This window comes from Mustelus asterias, chromosome 7 (assembly GCF_964213995.1).
Source record: "Mustelus asterias chromosome 7, sMusAst1.hap1.1, whole genome shotgun sequence".
Lineage (NCBI taxonomy): Eukaryota > Metazoa > Chordata > Chondrichthyes > Carcharhiniformes > Triakidae > Mustelus > Mustelus asterias.
The window spans coordinates 134,195,200-134,211,517 of record NC_135807.1 but is presented as its reverse complement, the minus strand read 5'-3'; the positions used below and the strand labels follow the sequence as shown (position 1 = coordinate 134,211,517).

The 16,318-nt window shown below is 45.5% G+C and overlaps 1 protein-coding gene across 2 annotated transcripts in view; it reads right to left on the bottom strand.

The window, feature by feature from the left end:
* Positions 1-16,318, bottom strand: part of znf516 (zinc finger protein 516) — a 152,990-nt gene that overhangs the window by 116,352 nt on the left and 20,320 nt on the right. Inside the window, exon 1 of one of the 2 annotated variants that reach the window (XM_078217156.1) lies at positions 15,021-15,155. The exons of the other annotated variant lie outside the window; for it this stretch is intronic. The gene's annotated coding sequence lies outside the window, so the exon portion shown is untranslated. Of the gene's footprint in view, positions 1-15,020; positions 15,156-16,318 lie in introns of those variants that run through there. 2 annotated transcript variants of the gene reach the window in all.

The window sequence follows — 16,318 nt, the reverse complement described above, 5'->3', positions numbered from 1 at the left end:
TCACTCCAGCGTTTAATTTCCCACAATGTTCCACAGTCTGGATTAATGTCCACGGTCAGCTTTCTGACAGGAAATATAACAAAGTCTAATAGAAATTCACCCACTGGAAAACTGAGATAATTAGCATTTCTAATTGCAGCCAATTAATTAAAATTAAATTACCGTTGTCTACAGAACGCTATACATAATCCGCAGTACAGAATCAAGCCATTCTGCCCAACAGTGCTATGCTGGTATTTATGCATCACATAAGCCTCCGCTCACTTTATTTCATTGGACCCTCTCAGCTTATTCTTCTGCCTCATGTACTTACTTGGCTTTATCTGAAAGGCCTCAACAACTGCATGTGATAGCAAGTTCCACATTCTCATCACTCTCAGCTTTATTCCCAAATTCCCCATTAGGTTTATTAGTAACTATCTTATATTTATGACCCCTAGTTAATGCTCTCACCCACTAGTAAAATAAACCTCCTTTAAATCTAATCTATCATACCTTAAAGACCTCCTTTCAGGCATCTTTTCTGAAGTAAGGTTGCCATATTAGGGGAGACAACGGCCTACTGGTATTATCGCTAGATTATTAATCCAGATACAAGGCTAATGTTCTGGGAACCTGAGTTCGAATCCCACCATGGCAGATGGTGGAATTTGAATTCAATAAAAAATATCTGGAATTACGAATCTGTTGATGACCATGAAACCATTGTCGATCGTCAGGAAAAACCCATCTGGTTCACTAATGTCCTTTAGGGAAGGAAACCTGCTGTCCTTACCTGGTCTGGCCTACATGTGACTCCAGAGACACAGCAATGTGGTTGACTCTCAACTGCGCTCTGAACAACTAGGGATGGGCAATAAATGCTGACCAGCCAGCGACAGCCATGTCCCACAAATTAATTTTTAAAAATTCCCAGATAATCATATTCTCCGATCTCACGTGCGGCTAGGATTCTCCGAACCCTGTGCAGTGAAGGGAGACTTGGCTGAGTGCCGAATTCTCTGTTCTCGCTGGCAGTGACGGTGGGGCGTGATCAGTGTAACCATATTATAGAATTCCTACAGTGCAGAAGGAGGCTATTCGGCTCATCGAGTCTGCACCGACAACAATCCCACCCAGGGCCCTATTCCCGTAGCCGCACATATTTACCCTGCTAATCCCCCTAAGACCAAGGTCAATTTAGCATGGCCAATCAACCTAACTCGCACATATTTTGGACTGTGGGAGGAAACCGGAGCACCCGGAGGAAATCCACACAGACACGGGGAGAACGTGCAAACTCCACACAGACAGTGATCCTAGGCTGGAATTGAACCCGGGTCCCTGGCACTGTGAGGCAGCAGTGCTAATCACTGTGCCACTGTACCTCGAGAAATTATTCAACCATCTGCCCAATGGAATACAAAATTAACACTTCTAACTGAGCTTCCAATAAGGAGAGTAATTTCGTCAGCATTCTCGCCATTGCCCAGCATAACTTCGACAGAAACCTGGTTTTAACCATTTACGCCTTCATTCTAAGGCTTTCAATGCTCTTCTGTCAAAGTTACAGCAGTAGATCACTGCCAACAATTGGTATTGATGCAGTGCCTTTAACATGGTATAAAGTCGTAAGGCACTTCACACGAGAGTTATGAAGCAAAAATTTGATATTGAGCCACGTGAGGTGATATTTGGACAAGTTTGATCAAAAAAGTCAATTTCAGAGTGTGTTAAAGGGAAGACAGGTGAAAAGGTTGAGGGGTGGATTACTTTTCTTTGTGCCTAGGCCGCTGAAGGCATGGCCACTAATGGTGGAGCGCTGAGAATCGGAGAGGTGCGAGAGACAACAACTGGAGGAACAGAGAAATCTTGGAAGGTCATAGGGCTGGTGGAGGTTACAATGGGACAAGGACATAGAGCAATTTGAAAATGGCGGTTAGAAGTTTTAAACTGAGGGCGTTGTCAGACTGGGAGCCAGTGAAGGTCAGTGAGCACAAGGGGTGGTGGGCAATGTGATACGAGTTAGGATATGGGGAGCAGAGTTTTGGATAAACTCAACCTTACTGAGGTGTGGAGGCCAGTAAATAGAGCGTCAGAATAGAAGAAAAACCCTTCATCGAATCATAATAGGATCCCTACATTGCAGAAGGAGGCCATTCAGCCCATCGAGCCTGCACCGACCGCAATCCCACCCAGGCCCTATTCCCGTAACATCACATATTTACCCTGCTAATCCCCTTGACACAATTCAGCATGGCCAATCAACCTAACCCGCACATCTTTGGAATGTGGGAAGAAACTGGAGCACCCGGAGGAAACCCACACAGACACGGGGAGAATGTACAAACTCCACACGGACAGTGACCTGAGGCCGGAATTGAGCCCGGGTCCCTGGCGCTGTGAGGCCGCAGTGCTGATCACTGTGCCACCGCGCCGTCCCAGAATTTACAGAAGCAAATATAATTACATCCCTCCCAAAATCAGTGCTGAAATGTAAGTTGGCTCCACAGAGAAACGCCTTGTCAAGCAACGTTTTTAAAAAAGGAAATTCAAGTAGATCTCTATTTAAAAATGGAACTGAAGACTAGAAAGACACTGACATGTACAGATGATGAAATGCCCAATGGACCTGAATGGCTTATTCACTGCACGGTAAGACAATGCAATAGTTGAGTGGCACTTTAAAAATTGTGAATGACAGCAATAGATTGAGAGAGTTGGGACTTTTTCAGACAGATATAGAACTTGGTCATCAAAGACAAATTTTCACTTACCTTGGTACAACAATCAGGGAGTCCAAAAGTGCTCCTTCTGGCTCCAAAGAATACATGGAGGTCACCACCTTCAACCCACGCTCAGGCCCCTCCTGTTTCCTTTCAATTCAAGTAATCTGTTATTTGATGTAGATATGATTGGAGTTGGACTGATTAGTATTGAGTCATTGCATTTTTTGTCACATCGAAATGGAACGCCTGAAGACAATGTTTTCCTCAGGTGATCTGCCTGATTAGAACTCAGGGCAGAAAGATGGCACAATGGTTAGCACTGCTGCCTCACAGCGCCAAGGACCCAGGTTCGATTCCCAGCTTCGGTCACGGTCTGTGCGGAGTCTGCATGTTCTCCCCGTGTCTGTGTGGGTTTCCTCCAGGTGCTCCGGTTTCCCCCCACAGTCCAAAAGGCGTACTGGTTAGGTGAATTGGCCATGCTAAATTCTCCCTCAGTGTACCGGAACAGGCACCGGAGTGTGGCGACTAGGAGATTTTCACAGTAACTTCACTGCAGTGTTAATGTAAGCCTACTTGTGAAACTAATAAAATAAATTTTAAACCTCTTCAAAATTACATTGCCAAGACTAAGGTTGCCTCCTTGGAGATGTGATCACAAGGCTTGAATCCAACAAACTCCTGCCATTGGTCACCCAATATGCCAATCCTTTCTTCTTTATTCTTTCATGTGATGTTCGTGTCGCTGGCAAGGTCAGCATTTGTTGCCCATCTTTAACTGCCCTTGAACTGAGTGGCTTGCTATGAGTCAACCACATTGTTGTGGCTCTGTAGGCCAGACAGGTAAAGACAGCAGATTTCCTTCCCTAAAGGACATTAATGAACCAGATGGGTTTTCCCAACAATCGATGATAGTTGTCACAGTCACCATTACCAAGACGAGCTTCCAATTCCAGATTTATTGATTGAATTTAAATTCTACCAGCTGCCGTGGAGGGATTTGAACTTGTGTCTCTGGGGCATCAGCCTGGGCCTCTGGATTACTAATGCAGTGACACTACTACAATGCCACCATCTCTCTCTTTTCACAGCAAATCAGAAAGCAAACAGCCTTATCATTAATTGATTGGATGATGACCAAGACCACAAGAAATTTCAAAGGGTCGTGAACGCAACCAAGTCCCATCACGCAAACCAGCCTCCCATTCATTGACTCTGTCTACATTTCCTGCTGCCTTGGCAAAGCAGCCAGCATAATCAAGGACCCCACGCACCCCGGACATACTCTCTTCCACCTTCTTCTTTCGGGAAAAAGATACAAAAGTCTGAGGTCACGTACCAACCGACTCAAGAACAGCTTCTTCACTGCTGCCATCAAACTTTCTAATGGACCTACCTCGCGTTAAGTTGATCTTTCCCTACACCCGAGCTATGACTGGAACACTACATTCTGCACCCTCTCCTTTCTTTCTCCCCTATGTACTCTATGAACGGTATGTTTTGTCTGTATAGCGCGCAAGAAACAATACTGTTCACTGTATCCCAATACATGTGACAATAATAAATCAAATCAAAGATAAAAGCAAAATACTGCAGATGCTGGAATCTGAAACAAAAACAGAAAATGCTGGAAAATCTCAGCAGGTCTGACAGCATCTGTGGAGAGAGCATAGAGCCGAAGTTTTGAGTCTAGATGGCCCTTCGCCAGAGCTGACAAAGGGTCATCTAGACTCGAAGCGTTGGCTCTATTCTCTCCCCACAGATGCTGTCAAACCTGCTGAGATTTTCCAGCGTTTTCTGTTTCAAATCAAATCAAAGATGCTTGACACCAACCAAACAATGTTTCATTTCCCCATTCCCCCACCCCCTTATCTCCAATATTTTTGAAACTAAGAAACAAAAGTATTGAAGTAAAAAACACACAATTTGTTTTAACACCTCAGCGATTTTTCTCCAGGCTGCTGTTCATGGCAGTGTCCTTGGAGATTAATCGGTAGTTTCTGGAGACTCCAGGAAAATCCTGGAGGATTGGCGAGGATAGTGGAGGCCCAGTGGCCAATCTAAGACAAGACTTGGCACCAGACTGAGCATTGCTCCTGGGAAACTGGCCTGAATCGATTGTGGTGTCAGAGAATCCCAAGCCTCCAACTGGCATTGATTCCTATTAACCAGTTGTTAAACTCCAGATTGGTCCACTGCCTTTCCTGCAGGTATGATACTACCAGAAAATAACTGCAAATCAAACACAGACAAACAAGTAGATGGAGAGATCTCACCCTCACATAATTCATTCCCTTGCCCATGTTCCAATCTGCATGGGTAGACACAAAGATGAGGAACCATTGCCTAATAGGGACAATGGATTTAGGAGCAGGAGTCGGCCACTTGGCCCTTTGAGCCTCCTCCGCCATTCGATAGGTCATGGCTCACTTGGTTCTGGTCTCAACTCCACTTTCCTACCTGCGCCACATAACCCTTGATCACCCCTCCCATTTTCTATCAAAAATCTGTCTAACTCAGCCTCGAATAAATTCAATGACGCAGCCTTCACTGCCTTCTCTGGGGAAGAGAATTCCACAGAGCAGAGATTTCTCCTCATCTCCATCTGAAAAGGGAGACCTTTTATTCTTAAATTATTTTCCTCTCAATCGCACAGCGTTCGGGAGCTGAAATGCTTTTGCCACATTACAAACTGAAGCATTATTAACACTGACGTATTTTTCTGCACATCTTTATATATCCACTTGCAAACAAAACGGAATTCTCCTGATCTCACACTCCCCAACATTGCTACGCTCAGAAATTAAGAACAAACACTAGGGGGGGGGGGGGTGTGAAACTTTACACGAAACCCTCAATTTCTAATTATTTTAACATGTCGTTGGTGGTGAGAGGGTGGGTGGCACGGTGGCACAGTGGTTAGCACTGCTGCCTCACAGTGCCAGGGAACTGAGTTTGATTCTGCCCTGGGGGTCACTGTCTGTGCGGAGTTTACACATAGAATCATAGAATCATAGAAACCCTACAGTGCAGAAGGAGGCCATTCGGCCCATCGAGTCTGCACCGACCACAATCCCACACAGGCCCTACCCCCACATATTTACCCGCTAATCCCTCTAACCTACGCATCCCAGGACTCTAAGGGGCAATTTTTTAACCTGGCCAATCAGCCTAACCCGCACATCTTTGGACTGTGGGAGGAATCCGGAGCACCCGGAGAAAACCCACGCAGACACGAGGAGAATGTGCAAACTCCACACAGACAGTGACCCGAGTCGGGAATCGAACCTGGGACCCTGGAGCTGTGAAGCAGCAGTGCTAACCACTGTGCTACCGTGCCGCCCATGTTCTCCCCATGTCTGCGTGGGTTTCCCCACGGGTGCTCCTGTTTCCTCCCACACTCCAAAGATGTGCGGGTTAGGCTGATTGGCCGTGTTAAATTGCCCCTTAGTGTCAGAGGGATTAGCAGGGTAAATGTGTGGGGTTATGGGAATAGGGCCTGGGTGGGATTGTGGGCGGTACAGACTCGACGGGCTGAATGGCCTCCTTCTATACTGTAGGGATTCTATGATTCTCACTATCATATATAGTGGCTGAGATGAATCGCTTTGATGCATTTAAGAGGGAGCTAAGATAAAACACGAGAGCCCAGAGACCCAGGGTAATGCTCTGGAGACCAGGGTTCAAATCCCACCACGGCAGATGGTGAAATTTTAATTTAATAAAAAAATCTGGAATTAAAAATCCAATGATGATCTTTGTCGATTGTCGTTAAATAAAAAACCCATCTGGTTCACTAAATGTCCTGTAGGGAAGGAAATCTGCCATCTGTACCTGGATCTGGCCTACATGTGACTCCAGACCTACAGCAATGTGGTTGAGGCTTAAATGTCCTTTGAATGGCCTAGCAAAGCACTCAGTTCAAGGGCAATTAGGGATGGGTAATAAATGCTGGCCCAGCCAGCGATGCCTACATCTCCTGAACGAATAAAAAAAAGCACTAGCATCGACTTGTCGGGCTGAATGGCCTATCTCCGTGTTGCTGTATCAAATACTGGAAGTATGGGTTAAGTATAAAAGCAGCCATTCTGTAGACAGATAACAAAGCCTGGGCTGCTGAACTAGTTGTTTGTCTCATATTACAGTTTGAGAGTTCCACATGGAAACAGAAATCCCAACTCCATGACAACTAATCAGCCATATCCCACATAATGTAAATGTTAATCCCATTCATTCCTCCAACAGACTTATTTAATAAAACAGCAAGCATTATTGTTATGCAACCCGCAATTTTCCCGGTCAGAAGCAGTTTCTCAAGCCTGAGATATAATGTGTGTATCTGCATTTATTATGCATCATTTGTAATGACATAGGAACAAACTGTGAAAACTAATGTTATTGTGTGACATTGTGATGACGCTTCTGAATATGGAACCCGCCCTCTCATTTATCCTGGATTTAACTTATTCCAAGCAGATAATTTCAGAAGTAAATGGTTTCAGATGTTAAAAAGCAAAATTCATACAGAATGCTGCCATTTATTAAACTGAGAACTAATGGAGATCTTTGACATTACAAGAACTTCTTTGTCCGATAAGGCTCAGTGCTAGACCTAGCAACTGCCCTTTAATTCGTTCAATAAGCAAGAACATGTATTTATGTAGTGCCTTCGCTGTAATAGAAAATCTCAATGTGTTCCACAACATCAAAACCGAACATGATTTGACAGTGAGCCTCGTAAGGAGATATGGGCAGTGCTCAGTCAAAGAGCTGGTTACCCCAGCTCTTAAAGAGTCTGCGGTGATTGTCCCTTTAAGGCCAGCCCTACTGAGGTCTGAACAACCAATCAACACCTAGGAGCTTTGAAAAAGGGTGGCACGGTGGCACAGTGGTTAGTGCTGCTGCCTCACACCACCAAGGACCTGGGTTCGATTCCCAGCTTGGGTCACTGTCTGTGTGGAGTTTGCACGTTTTCCCCATGTCTGCCTAGGTTTCCTCCAGGTGCTCCAGTTTCCTTCCACAGTCTGAAAGATGTGCTGGTTAGGTGCATTGACCCGAACAGGTCCCAGACTGTGATGACTAGGGGAATTTCACAGTAACTTCATTGCAGTGTTAATGTAAGCCTTACGTGTGACTAATACTTTAACTTTAGCTTTCATCTGGACTCGAAACGTCAGCTCTTTTCTCTCCTTACAGTTGCTGCCAGACCTGCTGAGATTTTCCAGCATTTCCTCTTTTGGTTTCAGATTCCAGCATCCGGAGTATTTTGCTTTTGACACCTAGGGGGGAATTTTCTCGTCCTGCCTGCCACAGGAATCGTAGCGGGGTAGGGTGGGGCGGAGGAGGGAGGCATAGGTCCATTGCCTTCAGGTGGGATGTTCTGGTTTTGGGGCGAATGCGGCCACAAAATCCCACCCCGGGTGTGGGGAATCTCCCTAAGCCTAAGGGGAGCAGTTTCCCGAGGTAGAAAGTGGAGTGGCTCAAAGCATGCAGCTAATCAAGCAACCTTGTAAATACAGTTAGTTATCTTGACCTCTGGGAGTGCATCTTCACGGTGTCTTAAAGGAAGAGAGAGTTGGAGAGGCAGAGAAGTTTAGGGACGGAATTCCAGAGCTTAGGGCAGCTGACAGGTCTAACATTCTCATAAGTTGGATTGAGAAAATGATTGGCGACAGAGTTTATGTGACAAGTGCTGACCGTGTTGATGTTAACTGCATGTTATGCAATGAGTTTTGTGGAGTATGGATACTGGCATGGGTCAGTTGGGCTGGGTGGGGCCTGCTTCTGCACTGTAAATTCTTTGCAATAATAATTGGGACCCAGAGGGCACATTTGAAGGTAACAAATAATAGGATTGAGCTTCGCAGATGAGGGTGGAGATGTATCAAGCAGCCAGCATAATCAAGGGCCCCACACACCCCTGACATATTCAGTTCCACCTTCCTCCATTGGGAAAAAGATACAAAAGTCTGAGGTCACGTACCAACCAACTCAAAAACAGCTTCTTCCCTGCTGCCATCAGACTTTTGAATGGACCTACCTCGCATTAAGTTGATCTTTCTCTAGCTATGACTGTAACATTATATTCTGCACCCTCTCCTTCCCTTCTCTGTGAATGGTATGCTTTGTCTGTATAACGCACCAGAAACAATGTTTCACTGTATACTAATACAGGTGACAATAATAATTGGGGTGGCATGGTGGCACAGTGGTTAGCACTGCTGCCTCACAACTCCAGGGACCCGGGTTCGATTCCCGGCTTGGGTCACCGTCTGTTTGGAGTTTGCATATTCACCCGTGTCTGCGTGGGTTTCCTCCGGGTGCTCCGGTTTCCTCCCACGCTCCAAAGATGTGCGGGTTAGGTGGATTGGCCGTGCTAAATTGCCCCTTAGTGTCAGGGGGACTCGCTGGAGTAAATGCATGGGGTTATAGGGATAGGGCCTGGGTGGGATTGTGGTGGGTGCAGACTCGATGGGCCAAATGGCCTCCTTCTGCACTGCAGGCTTCTATGAAATCAAAATCAAAATCGTATCATGGTCACTGATTCCATATCCTTAAAAGTATTCGGTGCATAAACTATGCGGCATGTTGTTTGCAATACCAGCTTAATCACCCGCTGTTTAAATAACTTAACAACCTGTCCCACAAAGTGAAAACAAAGTGTACAAAAATGGCAGGTCCACTTATTTATCTGTGATGTAACATTGCCTCTTTACAAGTGTAAATAGTTATCACCCAGCGTTGTAAAAACCTACAATTACTAGCACCGACATAATGTCAGCTCTACTCTTTCAGTTGTGCCAACAGAAGCAAAAACAAGTTTCAAGGTCAACGAGAAACACTTGCTTTCTGTTTTATCGGAATTCCCAAATCTGTGGGTTTTCAGGAACAAAAAGTTGCAATTTAAACAGGATGTTGTTCTGACTGTGCCAATGCTTCTATATTAAACTCAAGGCGACAGCCATCAAACACCATCTCTCTCCATTTGCTACATTGCAGTGGAGAAACTCAACACATAAAAATATTTCCATAGAAACACCAAACAGCTGACCATTGCCCATCAGTGACAGGAGAAGGCCATGTGGTCTAATAAGGTGACTTGTCCCAAAGCTGGATAAATCACAACCATGCATCCAAAGCACACGTTGACCTTGTAAGTGAAGAAGGAAATCTGCCATCCTCCCCAGCCACTCGCAATGTCAATTCAAAAGGTACTCTCGTACCCGGAACTTTAACTCTGATTGCACATTTCACTTACTTATAGGGCGGCACAGTGGCACAGTGGTTGGCACTGCTGCATCACAGCACGAGGGACCTGGGTTCGATTCCTGGCTTGGGTCACTGTACGTGCAAAGTCTGCACATTCTCCCCGTGTCTGCGTGGGTTTCCTCCGGGTGCTCCGGTTTCCTCCCACGGTCCGAAGTGCTGGTTAGGTGCATTGGCCGTGCTAAATTCTCCCTCAGTGTACCCGAACTGGTGCCGGAGTGTGGCGACTAGGGGATTTTCACAGTAACTTCATGGCGGTGTTAATGTAAGCCTACTTCTGACCAATAAATAAACTTTAAACAATTTAATTAAGTTAAAAGTTAAAGTTTATTTATTCATCACACGTAGGCTTCCATTCACACTGCAATAAAGTTACTGTGAAAATCCCCTAGTCGCCACACTCCGGCGCTTGTTCGGGTACACTGAGGGAGAATTTAGCATGGCCAATGTACCTAACCAGCGCTTCTTTGGATTGTGGGAGGAAACCAGAGAACCTGGAGGAAACCCACGCAGACACGGGGAGAATGTGCAGACTCCGCACAGACAGTGACCCCCAAGCCAGGAATCTAACCCGGGTCCCTGGGCGCTGTGAGGTAGCAGTGCTAACCACTGTGTCACCGTGCCGACCCCTTAATTAAAGAAAGGACTAAACTGAACCCAAGCAGAGTTGGAGCTGATATAATTACAGAATCTTAGGGAACTGTGGGCTATTCGGCCCATTGTAACTGTGCTGGCTCTTTGAAAGAGCTATCCAGTAAGCGCCACTCCTCTGCTCTTTCCCCATAGACCTGTTAACTCCTCATTCTTGAGTATTCATCCAATTCCTTTATGAAAGTTCCTATCGAATCTCCTTCCAGATCACAACAACCCGGGCCTCAAAAAGCTTTCTCCTCATCTCCCCTATTTTGCCAATGACCTACAAGTTCCTCGTCTTTTTATCTTAAGTTCTACTCACTTATCTCTAATTTCACTCTTAACAAATCCCTAAGAGAAATATTGGCAGATTATTTGATGGCTGAGATGAATGGGCAAAACTGTGGATTTCATTACAAGCAGGTTTGAGGTCAACTACCTTGGATCCAGGAAGAATAAACAGGGGACTTTCTAAATGGCGAAAAGCTAGAAACAGTGGAGTCCGAAGAGACTGGAGGCCGAGGGAAACAGATCATTAAAATCCTCATGAACAGGTCAAAAAAATAACCAAAAAGACTCATGGAGTGCTCGCCTTTCTATCTAGGGGGTAGAATACAGGAGGGGAGAAGTCATACTTCAGCTATACAAGTTCCTAGTGCGACCACGCTTGGAGTTACTGCTTCAGTTCTCACCTAATTTATCCAGATATGGACATGAGAACTGAGCACGGAGAGAGGTTGATCATTGCCCTCGACTTCAGCACTAAAGAGGTCACCAGGTCAAAGGTCAGTGGGGTCAAAGGGAAAAGTCTACAGCGGCTGGGTTTCTATGGTGGGCGGCACGGTGGCACAGTGGTTAGCACTGCTGCCTCACAGCGCCAGGGACGTGGGTTCGATTCCTGGCTCGGTTAACTGTCTGTGTGGAGTTTGCATGTTCTCCCCGTGTCTGCGTGGGTTTCGTCCGGGTGCTCCGGTTTCCTCCCACAGTCCGAAAGATGTGCGGGTTAGGTGCAATGACCATGCTCAGTGTCAGGGGGACTAGCTAGGGTAAATGCATTGGGTTATAGGGTTAGGGTCTGGTGGGATTGTGGTCGGTGTAGACTTGATGGGCCAAAATACCCCTTTCTGCACTGTAGGATTCACTGTAACTTCCTGATTCCGCAGTGCCCCTTCAATGTTTACAAAGCTCCCAGCTGAATGTTCACGGAGTGAATGGATGCGGCTGCAAGAACACTAATGAAAGACGGAGAGATCCATCGCAATGGCAATCCTGCCATCTCACTGTGGTTGCCGTGTATGTTACCTACAGAACCCATTAACTCACGCAATGTCCTCTTCGTCCATCACCCGTGTTGGCTAACCTTCATTGGTTCCCATTTCAGTAACACCTCGATTTTTAAATTCTCATATCCTTGTTTTCAAATCTTTGTCCCTCCCTCTCTCTGTCAACTCCTTCTGCCTCACACCCTCTGCGATCTCTGTGCTCCTCCAATTCCGGCCTCTTGCACAATTCCTGATTTTTAGCTGGCGGCCGTGCCCTTAGTTATCTAAGCCCGAAGCTCTGGAATTCCCGCTCTAAAGCTCCCCACCTCCTTCTCCCCATACCCCCACCTGCCAAACAATCCTTAAAAGCTAACTCTCTGACCAAGGCTTTGGTCACCGGTCCAAGTAACTCCTTGGGTGGGACTTTACGGCCTCGCTCGTCCCGAAACCATAAAATCCCGCCAGAGGTCAATGGACCTTCCTGTTGTTGTCTGCCCCTCACCCGCTCCATTTCCCATGGCGGGCGGGGCGGTAATATTCCGGCCCTTATTTGGATCGGTGTCAAATTTTGACTGATATACCTGCTGTGGAGCACCTAGGGAAATGCATCAAAGGTGCTATATAAATACAAGTTGTTGTTGTTGAAGAACAACCTTCTTAAAAATAAAATCACAGATTTGCAATTATCATAGAATCCCTGCGGTACAGAAGGAGGCCATTCGGCCCATTGACTCCACCAACTAGAATCCCACCCAGACCCTATTCCCACAAACCTACCCTGCTAATCCCCCTGACACTAGGGTCAATTTAGCATGGCCAATCAACCTAACCTGCACATCTTTGGACTGTGGGAGGAAACCGGAGCACCCGGAGGAAACCCACGCAGACGCAGGGAGAAAGTGCAAACTCCACACAGACAGTGACCCAAGGCTGGGATTGAACCTGGGTCCCTGGCGCTGTGAGGCAGCAGTGCTAACCACTGTGCCACCGTGCGCAGTGCTTCATTCACTAACAGCTGACAGCAGCATTAAATATACTTCATATTCGGTTACCCGCTGACCATATATTCCTGTTTATGGACCAGTCTGTCCAGAAAGTTTCATGGAATCCAATAACACTGTGGCAGTGGAGTCCTCGAAACACTGCAACTTTTAAGAATGTCCGTAAAATAATAATCATGCCTTCTTACCCAGTTTGCTCGGTGCTGATCTCATGTTGCTCAACTAAAAATATCTCAAACACATGTCAAAAGAGAAAAATAAATAAAACTGTGCACTGTACCAGTAAACAGATTAAATGTATGACTCTTATTTCAGGCTAATGCCATCTATAATGGGAATCCAACATCTTTAATAGTCCAGCCATAAAGATATCCTTCCTTTTCAATTATAGAATCATTTCCACACACTTTAGAACAGTGGATCTGGCAGCAGAATTAACTGTGTGGCCTTTCCTGTCCTTCCTTCCTGGTCAACTTATCCATATAATAATCTTTCTTCAAACTTAAAGCAGTTGCAAGGAGAGAGAAAAGGATCCCTCTTCTCAAAATCCAGCCACATCTTGGTGCTTATTAGTGTGAAGACGCAATGACCTAGTGGTATTATCACCAGACTATTAATCCAGAAACTCAGCTAATGTCCTGGGGTCCCGGGTTTGAATCCCGCTATGGCAGATGGCGGAATTTGAATTCAATTTTTAAAAATCTGGAATTAGGAATCTACCGATGACCATGAAGCTATTGTCGATTGTCGGGAAAACCCATCTGGTTTGCTAATGTCCTTTAGGGAAGGAAATCTGCCATCCTTACCTGGTCTGGCCTACTTGTGATTCCAGTGGCACAGCAATGTGGTTGACTCTCAACTGCCCCCTGAAATGGCCTAGCAAGCCACTCAGCTCAAGGACAACTATAGAAAGAAAGAAACCCTACAGTGCAGAAAGAGGCCATTGGGCCCATCGAGTCTGCGCCAACCACAATCCCACCCAGGCCCCACCCCCACATATTTACCCACTAATCCCTCGAACCTACGCATCTCAGGACACTAAAGGGCAATTTTAGCATGGCCAATCAACCTAACCCGCACATCTTTGGACTGTGGGAGGAAACCGGAGCACCTGGAGGAAACCCACGCAGACACGAGGAGAATGTGCAAACTCCACACAGACAGTGACCCAATCCGGGAATCGAACCCAGGTCCCTGGAGCTGTGAAGCAGCAGTGCTAACCACTGTGCTACCGTGCAACTAGGGATGGGCAGCAAGTGCTGGCCAGCCAATGATGTCCATGTCCGACAAATGAATAATTGGATGTGGATATTACTCCCAACGGGAAATTAGTTGCTGTTGGAGAGGCATCCTGTAATCTCCTAACTAACACTAATCCAACAGCACCCTACACAAAGCAGCCCCAATGATAAAAGTGATTTGCTTTCAGACAAAGTCTGTCAGCCTTTTTGGCACAACAGTTTGCACGTGTCGCTGTAAATCCCCAGAATTGCTTAGCTTTGCATCCCCCAGTATCACATCTATAAAGCTGCAATTTTGCCTCAAAATGAAGGCTAATAACATGGTCTGCGAGCGGCCAACTGTCTCTGATGCTGCCGATTAAATCGCATTGCAAGGAGCGAAGCCAAGTGGGTTAAACAAAGGAGAATTTGACAGTTAGCAAAGCAGATTAATCATTGCTCATCTCTTGTTATCACAATTAACTAATCGGTTAACGTAACCGCACAAACAGACCCGAGTTTCCACTCTTTCTCGGGCAACAACACCTACAGCGGCGTATGGGATTTAAGATTCAAATTCCCAAGATTTATTTTGGAAAATGATATCATACAAGATGCATTACTAGGCCTAACCGAAGGATTGAGCTAAAACATGCAAATCTAAAAGGATAACTATACCCAGGGGGTTGTAAGGAAATGAATCAGTAATCATCTAATCCCTGAAACAAAATCATTTTCCTTTAAGTAATTGAAACCTCTTTTACAGCAAGTTTCACAGCACATTTCCTAACATAGCAGCACTATTCCATTATATTTTTAGTGTTGAGAGTAAATATAAAAATGCCAAACTGTAATTATCAATAGAAGATCATCCTTGGCATTTCACTATCCCCGATATTGCATGTGCCACACACACACACGCCATGGGCTTACCTTGACATGTTTAACGTTGAAATGTGGAATTGAATTAAATTTCCAGCGGTCTCTCCCTGTCCGAGAAGGATTAAAATGCTGAATTACAAAGAGGGTAATGTCAACCTTGCTTCCTGAAGCGCTGACCGGAAAATATTGCTTGCTCGTTCTTCGCAGATCAAGGGCTGAATCAAAATAACCAATTTTTTTTTTGAAACTTCCCATTCTGAAAGGAACGATGATTCATCGTTCGAATTTTCTGTTACCCTGCACCACTTCTGCAATAAATAAAAAAGGAAGTGGTTTTGCTTAATTTCTAGTCAATCCGTCACATCGCGAAAAAAGAACACCAGAAAGTTGAAAACTTCAGCAAGAATGATCATAAAAAGAGGCACGCACCAGGCAGTGAGCTTGCAATGTTGATTCACTGCATCTGCCACCTCAATCCTTTGCATTATATTTTTTGTGTTACGTGTACATTTCCGTTACTCATCTGTATTTACGATATACTCCTCTGCTAACCCTTTCTGACTCCTTCCCAAAACCCAGTACTAACGCCACAAAGTCATTCCAACATCTGCCGTGGATTAAACTGTCAATAAAATGCTCAGCCTCACAGGCATACACGTGCTTCATGTAGGCAGTAAACCCATCCCTGAAAGCTCAGAATACGAAAAGGTTTCTAAAGTAATTTCCACCATGAAGATGGAAGAATGAAACAAGGGTGATGTTATTATTGGCAACTGCATTGCATAAAGAAAATTCCCTTCAACGTAGCAAGCATGATACAGAAAATAAAACATGTCAGTGGGATGCATTATTAAATCAGTGAAACTTGGGATTAAATCTTTCTTGGAAAAATACAGATTGACCTTGCATCTGGCATGGGAGTGAGTTGTACCAACATTCAGTTTTTTACGTGACGGTTTTGTATGGTCACTGCTTTAGAAACAGAGGGTGGAATTTTACCGGCACGTCCGCCCGAGGTTCGTACGATCCCACCCGAGGCCAACGGAGAATGCCGTTCTCCAAGTCTCGCCCGCACCTGGAGCGGGCGTGCCGGTAAAATTCCAGCCATAGAAACTAGAGGCAGGAGTTGGCCATTTGGTCCATTAGGAAATGAGAAAAGAAAAACTTTATTTTACTTTAGATGACATGTATCTCCCATTAAACAAAATTGATGAGAGTTTCTTCATATGCAAGAAACCGGAATTGGAGGAACGCAGGAATCTCAGAGAGTTGCAGAGCTGGAGGAAGTCAAGGGGAGGGAAGGTGGGTGGGTGGGTGGGGAGGGAGTGGGGGAGGAGAAGGGGGAGGTA